The following is a 22318-nucleotide window of genomic DNA, read 5'->3' as shown; positions in this document are numbered from 1 at the left end:
GTTTTTGATGCCTTCTTTATCGTCCCATTAAATCCAGTGTGTGCTCCAGAAGCTTGTGTGGGTGTGGGTGTGTATCAAACTTGCCCTCTGAAAGCTGGTGTCATGCCCCTGTTGGAATCTGATTCCGAGGGAGTGGTGGAACAGCTGACAGGGAGTGGGAGTGTGGCTCTGGTGGCTGTGGAGGAAACTGGGGAAGGGCACAAGCCAGCTGGGCATTCAGAGAAGACCCAGACCCACCCCCCTCTTCATCCTAGGGCATGCAGGGAGGAATGTATAAGGGAGCAACGTGAGTTGCATGGTTTACGGGGGAGGAAAAAGCCCTGATCCCCTTCATTGGCTGCAGCTGGGAAGACTGTTTAAAAGGGCAAACTGCACACGGCAAAGTTGCTGGAAGCAAAGTGTGAAATTATTCTGGTTTGTCAAGTCTTATCTGAGTTCTGGCATCCTCCCAAGTGTGTGTGGTTTGTTATCTTTTGACGTCTTCAATCCCTTATCCTGCCCTGTCTCATTCATTGCTGCAGTGTGGTTTGTGTTGGTTTTTATTTATAATTTATATGTACTTTGAGTTTGGGTGGAATTTCTTCCTTTTGAAAACTGTTTTTGGAAGAGTTTTTTTTCTCTCCAGCCGATGATAACTGGACATTGGGGACCAAGTTGGAGGTATTAAAGGGACTTTACCTACTTTTGTGACTTTGTTGCTTTTGTGCCATGCCCCTTTGGGTCATTACAGTTGGAGAGCAGGTCTCCAAAACCTTCCCAAAAATTATCTTCTGCCTTAAGAAGAGAGGAGGTCATGGGGGATGAAGGTTCTTCTGCGTTTCATTGCTTTTCATTGCATTGCATGAAAACGAAGTCTACTCTACAGGTAGTCCTCAACTTACCACAATTCACTGAGGGTCCATTCAAAGCTTTCCCCCCATCGCGTTGGGGGGGAAGTGTGTTTTTTCACACTAACAACCATTGCAGCGCCCTTGTGGTCATGTGATCAAAATTCAGCCGTGTGGCAACCGATTCACATTTATAATGGTTGCAGGGTCCCCGGGGGGAGGAAATCACGCGATCCGCTTTTGCGACCTTCTGACAAGCAAACTCCACAGGGAAGCCAAATTCACTTCACAACTGGGTTACCAAATGAACAAACCGCAGTGATTCACTCCCCAAACGGCCGGCCGGAAAGCGTGCCAAATGGGACAAAATTCTCTTAGATGTTTCACGGAGCCACAGAAATTTTGGGCTCAATTGTGGTCGTAAGTCGAGGACTGCTTGTGTTGGGCTAGACCAAGCATCCTTCTCAGGGGGAAGGTGATCATGGCTGCCTCCTCAAATCCAAAGGTAGATCCCTGGGCCAAACAGTGGCGCAATTGGGTTTTGACCCAAAGTTTTTCGAGAGGCAACTGGACTCTCTTGGTTTTTTTGCTTTTGAAGATGTTTTGCTTCTCATCCAAGAAGCTTCTTCAGCTCTGACTGGATGGTGGAGGATGGAAGGATTTATATTCCTTGCAGGCAGCTGGTCATTTGCATCCTTTTTATAGAGTCGTAGAGGCCACTTGGAGGTTTATCTGTGTCCTCGGGGTCATCTGAGTTAGTGCTCCTGGTTCCTGTAGTCTGCCGTTTCGTTCTCTCTGGAAATCCATTCCTACTCCCACTCCATTCCAAGGGTGTTCATCCCAAATTGTATAGCTAAAAGTCTGTAGAGATTCTCAGCCACCCAGGTCATGGTTGTCCCAAAGATGCTTTTTTCAAGAGGCAACTGGACTTTCTGGTTTTTCTTTGAAGATGTTTTGCTTCTCATCCAAGAAGCTTTTTCAGCTCTGACAGGATAGTGGGGAATGGAAGAACAGAAGAAGCTTATTGGATGAGAAACAAAACGTCTTCAAAAGGAGAAAAAAAACCCAGAAAGTCCAGTTGCCTTTTGAAAAAAGCACCTTTGGGACAACCAGGACCTGGAATGACTGAGAATCACTACAGACAATTGGGTTTTGACTTGACTTTCTTGATTCAGAGGTCCATGATAGCTATACAGGTCTCCGGTTTTCCAGTTTGTTGTTTGGTCCTCCAGCTGTTGTCTCATAACACACCCAGGAGGGTTGTTAGCAGAGGTTAGAGGCTAACTCAGCTGCTCCTTAGCACCTGGACCTCAGCCCACCTCTGGACATGCAGCTGGAAAGAAGCAAAATTGGATTTCTGTCCAAGGAGACACAGCTGTCTGGGGTGAAGGGCAGGTGGGCGGGGAGAACAGAGAACAGACACCGGGCACATCCATCACGTCCCTGGCTGCAAACTTCACAGCTCCACAGCGGCACAAAATCCCCCAAGCGATGGTGGCTCAGCCAGGCTTGGCCCAGATGCAACAGATGTGGAAGTAAAAGCATAATGGCTCATCCAAAAAAAAAAAAAAACGGAAGACCAAACCCTGGAAAAAAGGGAAGGTCTAGAGCAGAAATAGTTAGTGGGGTTCCAGATTTATAGCCTGGGAGTGTTAATGGAGCCAGGAGAAGAAGACAAGAATGAAGTAAAAAATTTTGGGGAGGGAGAGGATGGATTATTTGAAGTGTTTGCAGGAAGAGCCGGCATTCTCTGATAAAAAGGAATGGGAGTTCTGCACAGGTAATCCTCAACTTATAACTTTTCATTTACTGACCGTTCAAAGTTATAATAATGACACTGAAAACATGACTTAGAACTATTTTTCGCACTTCTGGCCATCGCGGAATGCCCACAGTGATGTGATAAAAAAAATTACAGGCCCTTGGCAACCGACTCATATTTACGATGGTTGCAACATCCCGGGGTCACGCCCTTCTGACAAGCAATGGGGAAACCAGATTCACTTAACAACCGGTGTGACTAACAGCCAGTTCGCTGAATAACGGTGATAAATAAATGGGCCAAAACTCATTTAACCACTCCCTCGCTTAGCGATGGACATTTGGGGGCTCAACTGTCATCGTAACTCGAGGACTGCCTGTCGTTGAAGACTGTTTGCAAGAAGATATAATCCTTTTAGGTGCCGTCTGATAAAAAGGAGCAGAGGAGAGTCACGTCGTTGCCTGCACAAGTCCAGCATTTGTACAAAAGATATTGCTAATAATATATATACATATATATAATATATATATATATATATTTGAAGTCTGCTTTTCCTCTGGCCGTCACTTCTCACCCCCTCCCCCCTTTTTTTCTTTTAATCCTCAAGCCAATCTTATAAGCTGGTGATGCAGGAGGAAGAATAATTGATCTCACATCTTCCTGGAAGTTTAGTAGCTAAAGGAGAACCGATGTATCACTAGGGTTGAGTCATCACAATGCACATCATTTGGTTTCTGCGTACAGTAAGTGGGGATGGCTTTGAGTTCTGGCAACTTTGAGACACGTTTCCCCCCCCTTTTTTTCCCCCCCGTGGAGGTAGAATTGTGGTCTGTTTTGCAGGAAGAGATTTCCTAAGTTGATGCAGGCTTCAGGAGATACCACGTTTCTCCAAAAATAAGACCCTGTTTTATTTTTTGCCACCAAAAAGGCACCAGGTCTTATTTTCGGGGATGTCATCCACTGACTAACCTTGCTTGCGTGCATCACCCCTGGCCTCCTTTTCACTGTCAGAGGCCTTCAGGAACTTCTTCTTCTGTGGCCGGCAAGGCTTTCCTGAAGGCCTCTACAGTTGATAACAGAGCTCCAGGGGCCTTTAAGAAAGCCTTGCTGGCTCCAGAATAAATGGGCCAACAAGGCAGGTGTCGGGGTGTGCGAGGCCTGGCTACAACTGTCCGAAGGCAAGTAGTAGGGCAGCTCCACCACCCACATCCCCACCCTAGCGTAATTTTTACTCATCCACTCTGGAGTGGGTGGGATCTTAATTAGAGCTTATTTTGTGGGTAGGGCTTATATTGGGCACACATGTAAAAATCAAGCTAGGACTTAAATTCAGGGTAGGTTGTATTTTCGGGAAAACACGGTAGGTCTTCTCCACATCTCTTCTAGGACAGGGAGTCCCCAATCCCTGGTCTGCGGCCCAATGCTGGGCCACAGCTCATTGGGAACTATGCTTGTGCAAAACCATCCCCTTCTACCACGCACATCCCCTGTAATAGAGGATATATTTAAAATTGACAACAACAACAACTACAACAATAATCTCCCTGTATTAAACTCTGGTGTACCCATTCTCATTTCTCTCCTCCAGCCTCGTTTTCAGAATTCTTCCTTTTCATGTTGTAACTCCATGAATCGAAAGTCAAACAGGCAAAGCGTGAAAGTCCTTTGCTCTTCTGTTTTTAAACGGTACAGTAGTTTAAATCATTGGGCTGGGGACCACTAGTGGTCATGAGAACATTTTGGTGGTCTGCAGAGAAATGTCCCCCCCGCAAAGCAATTAATCCAGGCTGCGCAGGAACACAAGGCTGTGCTGCCCACATGGCCCACAGGAACACAAGGCTTGTGTCGCTTGCATTGTGAACAACACGAGGTAGTGAGGGGAGGGGGGAAAGGGTGGAGGGGGGGACTTGCCCCACTCGCCCCATGCGCCTGACGTGGACACCGGGCAGCTTCTTTCCGCTTCTTTCTTCTTCTGCTTTTGGCTGCATGCAAGGAAAGCAACAAAAGTTTTTCTTTCTCTCCCGCAAACTCTGCCAGAAATGAGTCTTTGGGACCCTGCAAGGCATCCTGCTGCGCCGGCGCGACAAGCCTCACAAAGACTAATATCTGGTGGAGTTCGAGGGAGAGAAAGAAAGACTTTTGCTGCTTCTGCTGCTTTCCTTGCATGAAGCCAAAAGTCTCTCTCTCTCTGTCCCCCTGAGAACGGAGCTGGAGATAGTATCCTGCGATCTCAAATAAAGAATGATCAATCAGTAGGAAAACGGGGAGTTTTGGGGGGGATTTTCCCAGGGTCTCTAGTCCGCGGGATTTAAAATTATGAGTTTGGTGGTTCCTGAGGTCCAAAAGGTTGGCGATCCCTGGTTTAAATCCCCTAGAGATGCAGTGTCTACAGGTGGGAATAGGAAGAAGGGAGGGAGAGGGGAAATGGCTGCTTTTTATCTTCTGATGAAGCAGAGCAAAAAATAGAACAGGGCTCACTTTTCAACTCTTTGCTCTTTTGCCACAGCAGGGGAGCCTGGCGGATTTCCTTTAAACGGAGCTGCCAAGATATGTCACTTTCTTCTATTTCTGTGCCCCGGGTAACCAAATACATCCCCCGCTGAAAACAAAATAAATTTAGTGGCATTTCCTCTCCGGCGGAAATCTGTTGCATGTGTTGCACCTTCTGGATTTTTGAACTCAGGAGTTGAGGCGCAGATTTGAAATCACAGGAGTTTATTTAAAAAAAAATTAAAATAAAACGTTCAACCGGTTCTTTTTCTGTTTGTGATCAGAACGCAACTTTCCTTCTCTAAGGATAAATAAGCCAGAGTTGCTGAATCTCTCGATTCTGTAATTTGGAGAATTGTCCTTCTGCTTCGAGGGTGGCTTGTGTTTTATCCCCGGGCCAAAACGCTAATTAAAAGCCCCCTTAATCCATGTCTTTATAGCTACTGTTTGGTGCTTGGAGGGTAAATGAGATTGGCTTTGTGATCCTAACTGAAGCCTGTCAATCAACCCTCTTCACAGCTATATTGGGCTGCAAACGGAAGAATGCTTTGTTCCTGGGACATTTTCTCTCAAGAAAGTTGGAAAAGATTTTGGGGTTGAAAGATTTTTGTCCTGAAAAGGAAGTAAAAGGGTGACAATTCACAGCCGCCTCATCATTTCAACTACTGTATATATCCTCTGCTTTACTGTCAAAATTCCAGGCTGAATTGTTATAGTGCAACTCCATGGTAAAAAAAACAATGCGAAGAAATAATTTTACTGACGTTATTAATAGCACAGAAAGCAGTGTAAAATAGGGAGGGAGGAAGGGAGGGAGGAAGAGGGAGAAGAAAGGAAGGAAGGAAGGAAGGAAGGATGGATGGATTTGGGGAGAAACAGGGAGGGAGGGAGGGAGGAAGGAAGAAGGAAGGAAGGAAGGAGGGAGGGAGGGAAACATGTAATGGAAATAACATTTAGTGTGACTTGCAACTTTCTTCTGTTTGGGGCTAAGTGTCCTCTTTGCAGCTGTCCTGTCACTGTTGCAGAAGCACATCAAGGATTAAAGAAAGGAGGTAGTGTTTTGTAATATCTATCTACACAATTCAATTGTACTTCTCTAGTCTTAGTTGCAAAGCAATCCAGTGCTTGGACTGTAATGGAACAAAGCAGCCATCTTGTTTTGTGGTCGAGGACATCCTCCAGGCAAAACCAAGCAACTATGTTTTAACACCAATCCAGCCAATGTTTATGTTATAAGGTTAGAATTTAGGAAGAATCTTCCTAGATCGGATTAAATATAATCTGATGGAAAAGAATAGTCTTAGCTCAGGATTGAACCGTGGGGTCCTTGGTGCTCTCTGAGCTTGGCTGTTTTCTTGCAGACCTTTCATTACCAAACTAGGTAACAGCATCAGTGTTAGAAGGGAGTGGGGTTTACTCTCTGTTATTATCCCTTCTAGCACTGATGATGTTACCCAGTTGGGTAATGAAATGTGTTCAAGAAAACAGCCAAGCTCAGAGAACACCAAGGACCCCATGTATCTAATCCGTCATTCTTCTTCTCCCGTTGGCTCCAGGAAAGACATACTACGGCTTCAAAGGCCCTCTGTTCTGACCCAGGCTTCTGAGAATGTAATTACCCATGTGCTTATTTTAAAAACAAGTCTTGTTTTATTGCAATGCTGGGAATCATTTTCATTCCTAGCCGGTAATGAATCTCAAACAGTCCCCCGAGATAAGCACCCACCTTTCAGTTCTGTGAAGTGCTGCCAAAAACAGAAGTATCAAATGAACTAGAGAAGAAACCAACTGAAGTACAAAAAAAAAAACTAACCAAAGTACAAAGAGCTTCCAGAATGACTCTGAACCGATCAAACTACTTTGCTTCCTGCAAAGATTTCATCATCTAGGCTTGTCCTTTATCCCTTAGGGGAGGGGCAATCACCTCCCAGCCTTACTCCCGAATCGCCCCTTTTGTCTCAGCTGCTCTCGCCTTCTAGCAGCTCTGCACACACGCACACTGGGAACAGGCTCCCCTGGTTCCTCTGCCTCGCTGCTGCCAGACTCCAGAGGCTCCAGAGTCAGCACCCCATTCCCAGGTGGTCCTGGCCCCTTCTCTGCATCAAACACAGGACACTCATCCGAGTCCTCTCCAGATTCCTGGACTGGTCCCCGTTCTTCCCCACTGTCCAATTCCGCTGCTGTCTGCACTTGCTGCCGGCGAACCACAACACCCTCAGTCCTGCTTTCCCCCCCAAAAAAGATTGTAAAATCGGGCACAACTTACTTAACAACCTCCTTGGTTGTTGAGTGGACATTGAGTCATAGCAACTGGACTTCCACTTGTTGGTTCAAGATGTTTTGCTGCTTATCCAAGTAGCTTCATCCATCAAGCTACTTGGATTATCAGCGAAATATCTCAAAACAACAAAAATAAACCCAGTTGCCAGGAATCAACTTCCAGACATGGATGATTGAGAATCTTCATCAACATAGCAATAGAAATGCCGGTCTCAATTGTAAGTAAGTTGAGAACTATCTGTAGGTCGCTTACAATTCGTATTGATGTACATAATAAAATTCTCAGAACTCGTTGAACAATATCTTTGTTTTTTAATTATTATACAGGCACTTGTGTGGCGCTACCCGTAATTCTTCATTTATAAAATGAAATCCATAGCCTTGGGCTCTCTCCTTCCTGCATTATAGGAGAACGTGAGGAAGACAGGGTTGAGATTGGGTTGAGTCCCAGTTTTTCATGTCGGGATGAAGATTTTTAAAAAGGAGAATGAGACCCCCTCCCCCCCCCAAGCAAAAAAAAAAAAAAAGCTTTTAGCCCCTTTTTTCCCCTAAGTTTTTATCTCTTAAATTTGGTGATCTTGACACCAGGTTTCAGTAGAACAATCAAGGGAAGCCAGAGAGCTGAAAATGACTGGTGAGTTAAGTAGGCCCTTAGATGTCTGCTGCTAAATTAAGGTTTTTTTTTTCTTCCTCTCCTGCCATTACTTCTCTTTAAAAGAACTGGAGGGGAAACTGGGGAGGGGAAGATCTGCTAATGGCCTGTAAATCAAAATGTGACTCCTGTTTCGGGGAGATTGAAATCTGTGCTACTAAACGGTCTTGGGGAGATGTTTATTTACCTCATGGAGAGAGGCTGTTTCTCTTAGGGCCTTTCATGATTGTTGCAATTGCATTTCATTAAAAAATAATAATAATAACATCTCTTATGGTGAATTTGGTTTTGTTTGGAAGAATAAAAGAAAAATACAGCCTGCCTTGATTTCAGATGGACCTCTAGATATTTCATGGAGAGATGATTCTTCCATGTTACGGAGATTCTCAGTCATTCAGGTCATGGTTGTCCCAAAGGTGCTTTTATCAAGAGGAAACTGGATTTTCTGGGTTTTTTTCTTTGAAGATGTTTCACTTCTCATCCAAGAAGCTTCTTCAGCTCTGACTGGAAGGTTGGGAATGGAAAGATTTATATTCCTTGCAGACAGCTGGTCATTTGCATCCGTTTAGAGCAGGGGTCCCCAACCACTGGTCCCCGGACCGATACCGGTCCGTGGAACAATTTCTACCGGGCCGCCGGTTTGCTGGGCGCCGCCATCTTGTTTTGATGAAAAAGTGCTTCCGGTGAGCTTTTCCAGGTAGAAAGCGGCGTTTGGGTGCTGAAAGAATCCTCGCGCCTTAGTTTCATCGAGGTGGGGGGGCGGCTTCGAACAAAACTAAGGCGCGAGGATTCTTTCAGCACGCATGGCAAGGCGAGCCGAGCGACCGTCCAAGCCGTCGCGAAGCCCATCGACACAGGTACAAAGGAGGAGTTGAAGGTGGCGGGGAGAAACGGGGACGGCTGGCTAGCCGGTCGCTCGGCTCGCCTTGCCATGCATGCTGATGCCAGTACCGGGCCGCGGGTGATTTTGTGATGCCGGTACCGGGCCGCGGCACAAAAAAGGTTGGGGGCCACTGGTTTAGAGGGTCGTTGAGGCCACTTGGAGGTTTATCTGTGTCCTCAGGGTCACCTGAGTAGTAAAAATGGATATGGAGCCTTCTTGGAATTGTTGCAGATAAACCTCCAAGTGGCCTCAACTACTCTCCAAAAAGGATGCAAATGACTGGCTGTCTGCAAGGAGTATAAATCCTTCCATTCCCCACCATCCAGTCAGAGCTGAAGAAGCTTCTTGGATGAGAAGTGAAAGGTCTTCAAAGAAAAACCAGAAAGTCCAGTTGCCTCTTGAAAAAAAAGCCCCTTTGGATCCTCCGTGGTATTTATTATTATTATTATTATTATTATTATTATTATTATTATTATTATTATTATTATTATTATTATTTCTCACCTGTAGACAAAATCTTGCCAGATGTGAAGACTCTGCTGCCTTCATCTACAATACAGGCATTCCTCGACTTACAACAATTCATTTCAATGGCACTGAAAAAAGTTCAACTTCAACTGCTCCAAGTTGCAACGGTACTAAAAAAAAAGTGACGTGACTGTTTTTCACACTTACAACCGTTGAAGTGTCCCCATGGTCACGTGATGAAAATTCAGCTGCTGGTTCATAGTTATGACGGTTGCAGTGTCCCGGGGGGGGGGTCATACAATCCCCCTTTGCAACCTTCTGATCAAGCAAAGTCCATGGGAAAGCCAGATTCACTTAACAGCCATGTCACAAACTGAACAACTGCAGTGATTCACTTAACGGCTGTGGCAAGACAGGTTGTAAAATGGGGCAAAAGTCACTTAACAACTGCGCAATGGAAATTTTGGGTCAGTTGTGCTGGTAAATTAAGGACTATCTGTATTCTTGGGTGCCTCTGCCAGACTCGTATACATTATTTAAAGAGAAACAATTAAAGAAAAAGTGGCTTTTTAAAATTGATGAACACTAAAAGAGAAAGATGCTTGCAATACAGGCATTTAGACCCTCAGCTAAAAACCATGGCACTTTCTCCAGCCTTGCTCCATTTGTCAAGACAAGATCACACATGACGGCAGGGGAGCTGTGCTGAAGCGCAATTCCCCCAGGAGACAGTTCCTGCTCTTCTGGGAAAATAACAATATTTTTTTTCTTGCAAAAAAAGTGTCAAAGAAAAACACTTCGGGAGGAAAAAAGAAAATTGCTTCGGGATGCTTTGCTTTTAATGCTTGTAAAATGCTTTGTAAAAAAGAAAAAGTTAATCTCTTGGCTAAACCTCATCAGTCACTGGCTTGGATATGAGAATTACCTGGGTTTGAAAGAGGTCAGCCTTTCATACATGCCCTGAAACAATCTGTCTTTATAGATTATAGATTAACAAAGTTGGAAGGCTGAAGGTTGACTCAAGCCTTCCCTCCTTCCGGGGTGGGTAAAATGAGGCCCCAGATTGTTGGGGGCAAGAGGCTGACTCTGTAAACCGCTTAGAGGGGGCTGTAAAGCACTGTGAAGCGGTATATAAGTCTAAGTGCTAAGTCTGTCCTTCCTTCCTTCCTTCCTTCCTTCCTTCCTTCCTTCCTTCCTTCCTTCCTTCCTTCCTTCCTTCCTTCCTTCCATCCATCCATCCCTCCATCCATCCACCCACCCATCCATCCATCCATCCATCCATGGTGTGCAATGGTTAGAATGCAGTATTGCAAGTTAATTCTGCCAACTGCCAGCAGTTCAATTCTGATAGGCTCAATGTTGACTCAAGCCTTCCCTCCTTGTGAGGTGGGTAAAATGAGGACCCAGATTGTTGGGGGCAACAGGCTGATTCTGTAAATCGCTTATACAGGGCTGGAAAGCACTGTGAAGCGGTATATAAGTCTAAGGGCTATTGCTGATTAGCTGTGATGGGACAGTGGTTAGAGTGCAGTACTGCAGGCTACTTCTGCTGCCTGCCTGCAATTTGGCAGTTCGAATCTCACCAGGCTCAAAGTTGACTCAGCCTTCCCTCCTTGTGAGGTGGGTAAAATGAGGACCCAGATTGTTGGGGGAAAATAGGCTGACTCTGTAAACAGCTTAGACAGGGCTGGAAAGCACTGTAGCGGTATATAAGTCTAAGGGCTATTGCTGATTAGCTGTGATGGGACAGTGGTTAGAGTGCAGTACTGCAGGCTACTTCTGCTGCTTGCCTGCAATTTGGCAGTTCGAATCTCACCGGCTCAAAGTTGACTCAGCCTTCCTCCTTGTGAGGTGGGTAAAATGAGGACCCAGATTGTTGGGGGAAAATAGGCTGACTCTGTAAACAGCTTAGACAGGGCTGTAAAAGCCCTGTGAAGCGGTATATAAGTCTAAGGGATATTGCTAATATGGAGATGGATGGCATAAGAAAATTTAATAAGTAAATCAATAAATTGCGGCATGTTTGCAGATTCAACAATCCTGAATTCAGCCGAGGCACTCCGGTTTTCTGAATCCGTGAAATTAAACAGGAACGGGAGAGGTTTAACTGCAGAACAAGGAACATTAATTCTTGAGAGAGTCATCAGCGTGGGAAGCTGGGTCCCTCGGATTCCAATCGTTTTCTCAAATGGAGCGTAGCGCAAGTTATAGCACCATCCAAGACCAATAAGTTCTTTTCTGGGAGATGCTCAACCTGCCTTCTCATCCAAAGCCTCTCAGGTCTCCTTCCGCACTCCTTCCATCTGTTGCCTTCCCTGCGTATTTCTCCTGTGAATCTGTAGGAAGTTAGCACCCACCCCTCTCCTAGAAAAATGAAATCTCCTAGGAAATATTAAAAAGGCAGAATATTTTCCCCTAAAAAGAGAAGTAGAAACTCAGAAACAGAAACTCACCTCAGAAGCAGAAGCTTACCCCCCACACACACACCTTTGTTAATGGGTGGGCCATTAAGGCCTGGGCCAGAGTATTCTACATAACAAAGGCCTCTACTCATCTCACCACCTGGCCTGGGAAGATTGCCGGCACTCAGGTGAAGCCATGTGGTCCAGCTAAGACTCCGCCCCTGGGAACCTGACAGCCAATGGGATATATTTTTTACATAGGAACAGGAACCACTAAGATGGGGCCCAACAGAGGGTATATAACTAAGGGTCTCTCAGCATTTTGGCCCCTGTTTTTCTTCACCCAACATCTTGAAGCATGGGATCATCCCTTTCACTTTGGAGCTCCAAACCATGTGGTCCTGTCCACCATCTTTCCAAACAGCCCTCCATGTTTCCAGTTTTCTTCCCCACTTGGAACTGAACCCAGAAGGATATTTCTTCCAACACATCATGAGCTACTTCTCTTGCTATTATTATTATTTTTTTAATGCAACCTTTTCTCTACTCCCTTTCTCAGTTTGACCAATATTGGCAAGAGAGAGGAAAGCATAAAGACAGTAATTAAGCAGGGTGCAGTTCTGAAAGAAAGAGAGGCTAAAGAAGCCGGGTACTTAAGTAGCAGCTTGGTGAAGTGCCTGGAGCTGATGACACCACATTAAACCTCCCATCCTTTCGAGAAGCGATTTCTTTTTTTTGAGCCTGATGTTCTCTTCCTCCTCCCTTAATTGCCTAGTTATCACATCACGGATGATATCATTGAAACAACCGGGAAGGATCTGAAATGGAAAAGTGGTGAAGAGGAACACTCCAGAGGAAAAGGTATAAATGTGTAGTAGACTTGTCACGGAAATGAGAGAGATAAAGGTGGCCTTATGTCGAATCTTCCTCCTGGTAACTTCAGGGACTTATCCAAATAATGTAGGCAGCGCGAATTATCTCTCACTGCTGTCTTCAGGATATTTGTAGGACTTTCCAAGCTAGCTTACGGCTCATGGGCTTCCTGGAAGTCCCACCATCCAAGAACTAAATCAAAAATAGAACATAGACTATCAGAGTTGGAAAAGGACCTGGAGGTCTTGTTGTCCAATCCCCCTGCTCAAGCAAGAGACCCTATACCAGTGGTTGACCACCAGTGGGCCGGGGACCACTGGTGGTCCGTGAGAAAATGTTGGTGGTCCGCAGAGAAAGGAACCTCCAAAGCAATTAATCCAGGCTGTGCAGGAACACAAGGCTGGGAAAATCCCCCCAAAAGGTCTGTGGGAAAATCCCACAGTTTTCCTACCAATCGATCATTATTTGGGATTGCAGGACACTGTCTCTCTCTCTCCCCACTGCTGTTTGTCCTCTTCTTGTGTAATTATTTCTCCAGGATGGTCACCGGCTGAGTTTCTTTAATGCATGAACCCAGCACTGGAGGGAATAAAATGCAGATCAAGAGTGAAGGGAGAAAAAAGAGGGAGTGAGGTTTTGTTTTGTTTTTAAAAAAAGAGGAAAAACATAAGAGAGTAAAATAGATTAGTGGCAATGTATAGGTGCCTTTTAAATCTTCCTTCAGCGGACAAAACTATTGAATCTCTTTAAATGACACATAAATCAATATGTATGTGTGTGTGTGTGTGTGTGTGAGAGAGAGAGAGAGAGAGAGAGAGAGAGAGAGAGAGAGAGGAAGGATAAGGTGTGAAATGGGGAGGTTACTTTCTGATAAACCTAGAAAAATGGATTGAATATCTCAGTCTCATTAAATCTGGAATGTTTGACAAGACGAGAGAAGATCCTCATTTGTTTCAGAATGAGAATCGCCTAGTTAGGAACTGTCCTTCAAATAGAGGCAAGCCCCACTCTCTTCAAGTACTGATGATGTTACCTAGCTGGGTAATGAAACGTCTGCAAGAAAACCACCTAGCTCAGAGCCCCCAAAACCCTACGGTTCAACTCTGAGCTTCAATTATTCTCTTCTATTAGGACATTTTGTTCATCTGTAGGTAAGTCTCACAGTTCACAAAGTGATCTTCAGATTCCAATGCACCCCAAAGACTGGATTCAAATCCTTTAGTAAGAACATCCAGTGAGATGATGGCAGCTTTTCAATCAGAATCATTAGCATTGATGCAAGTCGTTTGAATTATTGACACAAATGCATGTCAGACAGTTGCTGTCTGAAATATTTGATTGCAGGTGGAACTGTCCAGGCCATGTCATCATCCTCCCTGGCTCTTAGATTTTTTTCTTCTTCTTTTCCTCTGATTTATAGTGCTGTCCATTTCTTTGCCTTGACCCTGGAGTTAAAGCCAACTGTGATGCATGACCATCTCTGCCCCAATGTTTATTTCCCTGCGCATTCAGCATTGGGGACTTTCATGTAGCAGGATGGCTTCCTTCGATGCTGCTTCTTTATCAGACGGCCTAATATTTCGGAGGAAGCCAACATCGCTGCCAATGAACTGCTGACCCTCTGGACATCATGCTTTGTGGATTCTCTTGGCATCGCTCAAGCTATTCCCTTTGAGGTTTTTTTTTTCCCTTCCTTTTCTCAGAACTGTCAGCACCGTATTTCAGGACTTGGTGCTCAGAATGTGACCTCCAGATGACAACAGATTCTTCAACAACAGGCATTTCACCAGCTTGTCAGTCTCACAGCTAGTATCTCACACATATGCCCACTGTTCTGGTTTTGGGTTACACGCCAGCACTATAAAGGTGTTGAGACATGCACTGAGACTAAAACATGAAGAACTGTTGCAGAACTGGGCATGGTTAGTCTAGAAGTGATCCCCAACAGACTGATCAGCTGGCAACCAAGATGATTCGGGCGCCATCTTTTGATGACTGTGACCTCACGACACGTTCATCAAAAGATAAAAACATGTGAAGAACTGTTGCAGGAAAAAGATGGCTGGGGGTTGTTCATGGTTAGTCTAGGGAAGAGAAGGACCAGGGGAGACATGAGAGCAGTTTTCCAATATTTGAGGGGCTGCCACAGAGAGGAGAAAGGGGTCAAGCTATTTTTCCAAGACACCCGAAGGCCAGACAAGGAATAATGGATGGAAACTGAACAAGGAGAGATTCAACCTGGAAACAAGGAGAAACTTTCTGACAGTGAGGACAATCAACCCATGGAACAGAAGTTGCCTTCAGAAGTTGTGGGAGCGTCATCCCTTGAGACCTTCAAGAAGAGGTTGGACTGGCATTTGTCAGAAATGGAGTAGGGTCTCTTGCTTAGGCAGGGGGTTGGACTAGATGACCTACAAGGTCCCTTCCAACTCTGATTATCTGTTATCTGCTAAGTTGACTCGTGGGAAAATCCCAACGGAGGCTGTTGCATGGAGGTAGAAGGAGGTCAGGAGCTAACCAGAGATAAACCAGACCTGGTTTATCTCAGTTAATGGCGTTTTAGCTCAAGCATCCTCAAAACCTACTGGTTCTGCGGGTTTTGGGATGAAACACGTGAATGATTCACAAAATCCTAGGAATCTGGCTGAGATGGCATTCTCGTGATTGGTGAAAAGGCCACGGTGGAAGGTTTGGGGAATTCTAGGAGTCGTAGTCCACACATCTTTAAGTTGCTATGGTTGATAAACATTGCAATCCATGTTTATCAATGAGGTTAACTGTGCAATTCGAAGCTTTGGAACTACAGACAGTCCTTGACTTAGAAATTGTTTAATGACCATTTGGAGTTACAACAGCACTGGGAAAAATGATTGTTTTTCATACTTAGTGACCACTGCAGCATCCCCACTATCCCCATGGCCATGCTGATCAGGTTGCGTGGGTCTACAACTCCTAGAATCTGTAGCCAGCATGATGTCAGGTCCAAACCAGACGTGGTATTCAGCAGGTTCTGACCAGTTCTGGAGAACCAGTAGCAGAAATTTTGAGTAGCTCGGAGAACCGGCAAATCCCACCTCTGACTGGCCCCGCCCCCATCTATTCTCTGCCTCCCAAGTCCCAGCTGATTGGCTGGTTCTTCTTGGGTTGCCCTGCACAGGAGAACGGAGCTGGAAAGCAGGTTAGTGGGGTGGGGAGGGAATGGGGATTTTGCAGTATATTCTTCCCCTGCCATGCCCACCAAACCACAGGTCCAGTAGTAAAAAAATTTGAATCCAAACCAAGAGTGAGACATGATGATTCTTCCTTGTTATGGAGATTCTCAGCCATCCTAGTCATGTTTGTCCCAAAGGTGCTTTTTTCAAGAGGCAACTGGGGTTTCTGGTTGTCAGGTTTCCAAGTGATGAAATCCACCAGTCTATCAGCATTAAATTTCCAGCTACTTACCCAAGTCACTTGTGAAATTGGATAGCAACATTGGTATCGTCATTATCAACAATCCAACTGGGCCGATTTGCTGTTGTTTGCTGAGGTTGCTTATAATAAGGTTGTGCATAGCAGTACTGGGCTAACTCCTTTCCAAATTAATACTGGGATGGAGTTCGTTCCCATGCCATGTCTTTGAAGAGGTTTCACTTCTCATCCAAAAAGCTTCTTCAGCTCTAGAAGGTTAACGCTATTGCTGCTGCATCTCACTTTGTCCATGTTTCAGTAGGCTCTATTCCACCCTTCATGACCTTGAAGCTAAGCAGAAGTTGGCTGTTGACAGAAGGGATGTCTGTGACTCGAGAATTGCAAGCTCCCAATTTATCTTTTACTCCATAGAGCCATAATGAGTCTCCATCACTAGATAGTTAAATAATCTTACCTAGCATAAGATAATAGTGTTAAGATTCCAACTCTATTATTCTATTGTTCTGTTATTCTGTTAAGACAATTCTGCTTCCCTTAATTACTTGAAAGCTTCTGTTCAGTTTATTAGATTTATTTTTCTTTTCCAGGCTTCTTTAAAAAAAAAAAAAGCAGAGTTTTGACAATTTGCAGGACTCGGCTAAGGATAGCAGTGACCAATTAATTCCTCTGATGTTCCCAAGACATCTCTCTCTCTCTCTCTCTCTCTCTCTCTCTCTCTCTCTCTCTCTCTCTCTCGATGCTGAAATGGCTGCTCAGTGAAGGACAGAAACAAAACACCATTCTTCTTTTTCGTAAATGAGAAGCGAGTGAAAATGGAAGCGTATGAGCAAATTTTTTTTAAAAAAGCCTCCAGCTCATTCAGAGGTTTGGCAGAAGGCAGAATTAATGAGAGAATGCTTCGCATTAATTTGTTGTAAGCTGTCTTGCAGGATCAGTTCAACTCAGTGGTATGGATGAAAGGCGTGTAGTTACCCATTCATCTGCCTTGCTGTAGGGATGAATGGGAAAAAAAACAAAACGGTCTCAAATCTATCCGTGTTAAATTGTATCTTTTTTTTTTTTTTAAGCAGATTTTCCAATCACGTGAATATCTGCTTTCCTGCTCCCTCTACTTTATCTTCTGTTTACCCGGGGAAAAAATGTTTATGTATTTGGTTGGGAAAAAGTCAGCTATCTCTAGTTAAACAGGCCCACAAAAGGAGAAGTGCAATCCACGTCAGAGGTCCCAAAACGAGATAAAAATAGGATGAGTGCAGTATTAAAAATCAGAGGGCTTTTTACAGCAGGTCACAAACAGAAGGGAATCTAAGCCTGACTCTCTAACCTGAAGGTTGATTTCCCAAGGCTGAGAAACCCTCCCTTCCTGGGAAGGGAAGTAACTGGGTATCTCACAAAATACACTGAGTGGAGATGCTACAGTAGGATAGATAGATAGATAGATAGATAGATAGATAGATAGATAGATAGATAGATAGATAGATAGATAGATGATAGATAGATAGATAGATAGATAGATATAGATAGATAGATATAGATATAGATATAGATATAGATAGATAGATGTAGATGTAGATATAGATATAGAGATATAGATAGTAAGATAGATAGATATAGATAGATAGATAGATGATAGATAGATAGATGTGTGTGTGAGAGAGAGAGAGAGACAGACAGACAGACAGACGGACAGATTAATACAGTTGGAAGGGACCTTGGAAGTCATCTAATCCAACCCCCTGCCCAAGCAGGAGACCCTACACCATTTCTGACAAATGGCAGTCCAGTCTCTTCTTTAAAGCCTCCAGGGATGAAGCTCCCACAACTTCTGAAGGCAACTTCCGTTCCGTTGGTTGATTGTTCTCACTGTCAGAAAATTCCTCCTTATTTCCAGGTTGAATCTCTCCTTGTTCAGTTTCCATCCATTATTCCTTGTCTGGCCTTTGGGTGCCTTAGAAAATAGCTTGACCCCTTCCTCCTCTCTGTGGCAGCCCCTCAAATATTGGAAGATGCTCTCCTGTCTCCCCTGGTCCTTCTCTTTACTAGACTAGCCAAGCCCAGTTCCTGTAACCGTTCTTCATATGTTTTAGTCTCCAGTCCCCTAATCATCCTGGTTGCTCTTCTCTGCACTCTTTCTAGAATCTCAACATCTTTTTTACATCTCTTCTTTGTGGCAAGCCCTGAGATATTGGAAGACTGCTATCATGTCCCCCTGTCCTTTTCTTAAACTAGACATGTCTTTTGTCCATCCATGATTCTCTCAGATGTCTATCTTTTCTCTTTCTTTCTTTCTTTCTTTCTTTCTTTCTTTCTTTCTTTCTTTCTTTCTTTCTTTCTTTCTTTCTTTCTTTCTTTCTTTCTTTCTTTCTTCTTTCTTCTTTCTTTTTCTTTTCCTTCTTTCTTTCTTTCTTTCTTTCTTTCTTTCTTTCTTTCTTTCTTTCTTTCTTTCCTTCCTTCCTTCCTTCCTTCCTTCCTTTCTCTCTCTTTCTTTTGCTTTAGAGAACAGCTTTACCTCTCTGTGGCAGCCCTTCAAATATTGGAAGACTGCTATCCTGTCTCCCTTCGTCCTTCTCTTCCCTAGACCAGCCATGCCCAGTTCCTGCAACCGTTCTTCATATGTTTTAGTCTCCAGTCCCCTAATCATCCTGGTTGCTCTTCTCCGCACTCTTTCTAGAGTCTCAGCATCTTTTTTATATGTATATGGTCTACTCACTTAACAAATGGAACAATTCCCTTAACAACTGTGGCAAGGAAAGCATAACATGGGACAAAATTCACTTAAAAGCCCTCTTGCCAAAAAACCAGAAATTTTGGGTTCAGTTGTCATTGTAAGTCAAGGACTAGCTGTACTACGGAGACAGGACAAAATTTTCCTTTGTGCTTCCTGTTTTGTCACCAAAAACCTAAGCAGAACTCATTAAGTATTTGTTAGGAAATACTGAATGCTGTTTTTCAAGGTGTAAATTACCTGCTTCAAACTCCTTGATCCAAACCATATATTAAAATGCAATTAGCCTTTGATGGTGCACTTTTTCTTTAAATGCTGCAATGTGTGGAGGAAAATAAAAACCTTAGCAGTGAGCAGGAGGGGGAAAAAATGTTGATGCTTAATCTTGTATAGGTAGAAAAGTTGGGCGAAAGTTAAACTCATCATCAGTAAAACAAAATAATTATAAATCATAACTATGAAAATATATATTAATATGCTTTTGTGAATGACTATGGAGATTCTCAGTCATCTAGGTTATGGCTGTCTTTCAGAGAGAGTACTAACGACCAGATGACTGCAAAGAATATAAATCTTTCCATGCTCCATCATTCAGTCAGAACTGAAGAAGCTTCTTGGCTGAGAAGCGAAATGTCTTCAAGGAAAAAAAATGAAGTCCTGTTGCCTTTTGAAAAAGCACCTTTTGGGCTTTGGTTCAAAACTGCATCATTTTGGCAGGATCGGCATTAAAATATTAGGCAAAATGTCATAGAAAATTCAAATTTCAGGAGAAATGAGGTGGATACATTTTTTGACTGTGCTTTTTAAAGACAGGTACAAAATTTGCATAGAAAAATAGGAAGAAGATAGATTAGACTGATTAGTGTGTTGAAGCAGAATGTAAAAAAGATCTCGAGAGGATGGGGGAGAGAAAGAGAGGGAGAGAAAGAGAGAGAAAGAGAGAAGAGAGAGAGGGAGAGAAAGAAAAAGAGAAAGAGAGGGAGGGAGAGAAAGAGAAGGAGGGAGGGAGTGGGAGGGAGAGAGAGAAAGAGAGGGAGAGAAAGAGAAAGAAAGAGAGAAGAGAGAGGAAGAGAGAGGGAGAGGAAGAGAGGGAGGGAGGGGGAGAGAGAGAGAGAAAGAGAGAAAGAGAGAGAGAAGAGAGAGGGAGAGAAAGGGAGAGAAAGAAAAAAGAGAAAGAGGAGGGAGAGAAAGAGAAAGAAAGAGAGAAGAGAGAGAGAAAGAGAGAGGAAGAGAGGAAGAGAAAGAGAGGGAGGGAGAGAGAGAGGGAGGAGAGGGGAGGGAGAGGAGAGAGAGGAGAGGAAGAGAGAGAGGAGAGGAGAGGAAGAGAGTGAGAGAGAGAGGGAGAGGAGAGAGAGGAAGAGAGAAGAGAGAGAAGAGAGAGGGGAAGAGAGAGGAGAGGAAGAGAGAGGAAGAGAGAGAGGGAGGGAGAGGAAGAGAGAGAGAGAGAGAAAGAAAGAAAGAAAGAAAGAAAGAAAGAAAGAAAGAAAGAAAGAAAGAAAGAAAGAAAGAAAGAAGAAAGAAAGAAAGAAAGAAAGAAAGAAAGAAAGAAAGAAAGAAAGAAAGAAAGAAAGAAAGAAAGAGAAAGAGAGAAGCTGTTTTTCCTTAGAAGGTAGAACTAAATTGGCATTTTCCAGCTTTGTTTAACAACCATCCCTGGACTTAACAGCTCAGCGGGAATAGGTCGATCTCATTAAATGTTAAAGAAAAGGACTTGTAAATCACTAGGGACAATTACTGGTTTAGCAAAGCTGCATTATGCATCCACCTGTTCTTTTGCTGTTTCTCGAGCAGGAGGCAAATCTGATGAAAATGCTGGATTTGACTTTGGCTTTCAGATGCCTCTTTTTGCTGAGAACCTTTTGCCTTCCTTCAACTCGGCTAACAACAAATACGTTTTTAATGCTGCCTGCACATTTGTAGTCCACAATGTCTGTTAGTGACCATTTCAAGTTACGATGACACTGAAAAAAATGATTTGATTTGCCTAACAACCACAGGGGGGAAAATAGATTATGAAATAGGATGCAGCTTGCTCAACTACTCCATTACTTTGTGGTGGAAATTCCAGCCCAAATTCCCGGTCAAAACTGGAGGACTTACCTGTAACAATTCATATATTTTATCATGCTGTGCAGAAGGAAGAAGGGAGGGAGGGAGAGAAGAAGGAAAGAAGGAAGAAGGAAATAAAGAAAGAAGGAAGGAAGGAAGGAAGGAATTAATTCATATATTTTATCATGCAGTGCAGAAGGAAGAAGGGAGGGAGGGAGGGAAGAAGGAAAGAAGGAAAGAAGGAAGGAAGGAAGGAATTAATTCATATATTTTATCATGCCGTGAAGAAGGAAGAAGGGAGGGAGGGATGGAAGAAGGAAAGAAGGAAGAAGGAAAGAAGGAAGGAAGGAATTAATTCATATATTTTATCATGCCGTGAAGAAGGAAGAAGGGAGGAAGGGATGGAAGAAGGAAAGAAGGAAGGAAGGAATTAATTCATATATTTTATCATGCAGTGCAGAAGGAAGAAGGGAGGGAGGGAGGGAGGGAAGAAGGAAGAAGGAAAAGAAGGAAAGAAGGAAGGAAGGAAGGAAGGAATTAATTCATATATTTTATCATGCAGTGCAGAAGGAAGAAGGGAGGGAGGGAGGGAAGAAGGAAAGAAAGAAGGAAGGAATTAATTCATATATTTTATCATGCAGTGCAGAAGGAAGAAGGGAGGGAGGGAGGGAAGAAGGAAGAAGGAAGGAATTAATTCATATATTTTATCATGCCGTGAAGAAGGAAGAAGGGAGGAAGGGATGGAAGAAGGAAGAAGGGAGGAAGGAATTAATTCATATATTTTATCATGCAGTGCAGAAGGAAGAAGGGAGGGAGGGAAGAAGGAAAGAAGGAAGAAGGAAAGAAGGAAGGAAGGAAGGAATTAATTCATATATTTTATCATGCAGTGCAGAAGGAAGAAGGGAGGGAGGGAGGGAAAGAAGGAAAGAAGGGAAGAAGGAAGAAGGAAGGAAAGAAAGAAGGAAGGAAGGAATTCATATATTTTATCATGCAGTGCAGAAGGAAGAAGGGGGGGAAGAAGGAAAGAAGGAAAGAAGGAAGGAAGGAAGGAAGGAAGGAAGGAAGGAAGGAAGGAAGGAAGGAAGGAAGGAAGGGGAGGAGGAGGAGGAATGTTTGTGATGCTCCATTCCTGGAGGCTTTTGAGAAGATATTGGACAACCATTTGTCTGAAATGCTATAGACAAGAGCCTCCAACTTGAGCAAAGGATTGGACTAGAACCCCCCAAAGTCCCTTCCAACTTGTAATTCTGTTAAGAAGAACAAGAAGACGACTTTGTGACAAATAACCAGAATTATATTAACAGAAACATAAAATTAAATGAGCTGACTTCCAACACAGATCTCAAGAGATGACTCATTCCGCATCCAAAACTTGAGGATGATAGACACTCCATGCTTCCTTCTTCATCACCCACCACATCTCAATTTCAGAAACAAAATCTTCTCCCTCAGAATCATGTTTCAGATACAACAGATGATCCCTGGAATGAAAGTTC

The sequence above is a fragment of the Notechis scutatus genome, chromosome 12 (assembly GCF_049901735.1).
Source record: "Notechis scutatus isolate UNSWTSFEM ecotype Mainland chromosome 12, rNotScu1.2, whole genome shotgun sequence".
Taxonomy (NCBI): Eukaryota; Metazoa; Chordata; class Lepidosauria; order Squamata; family Elapidae; genus Notechis; species Notechis scutatus.
Note: the sequence above shows the minus strand (reverse complement) of the source record.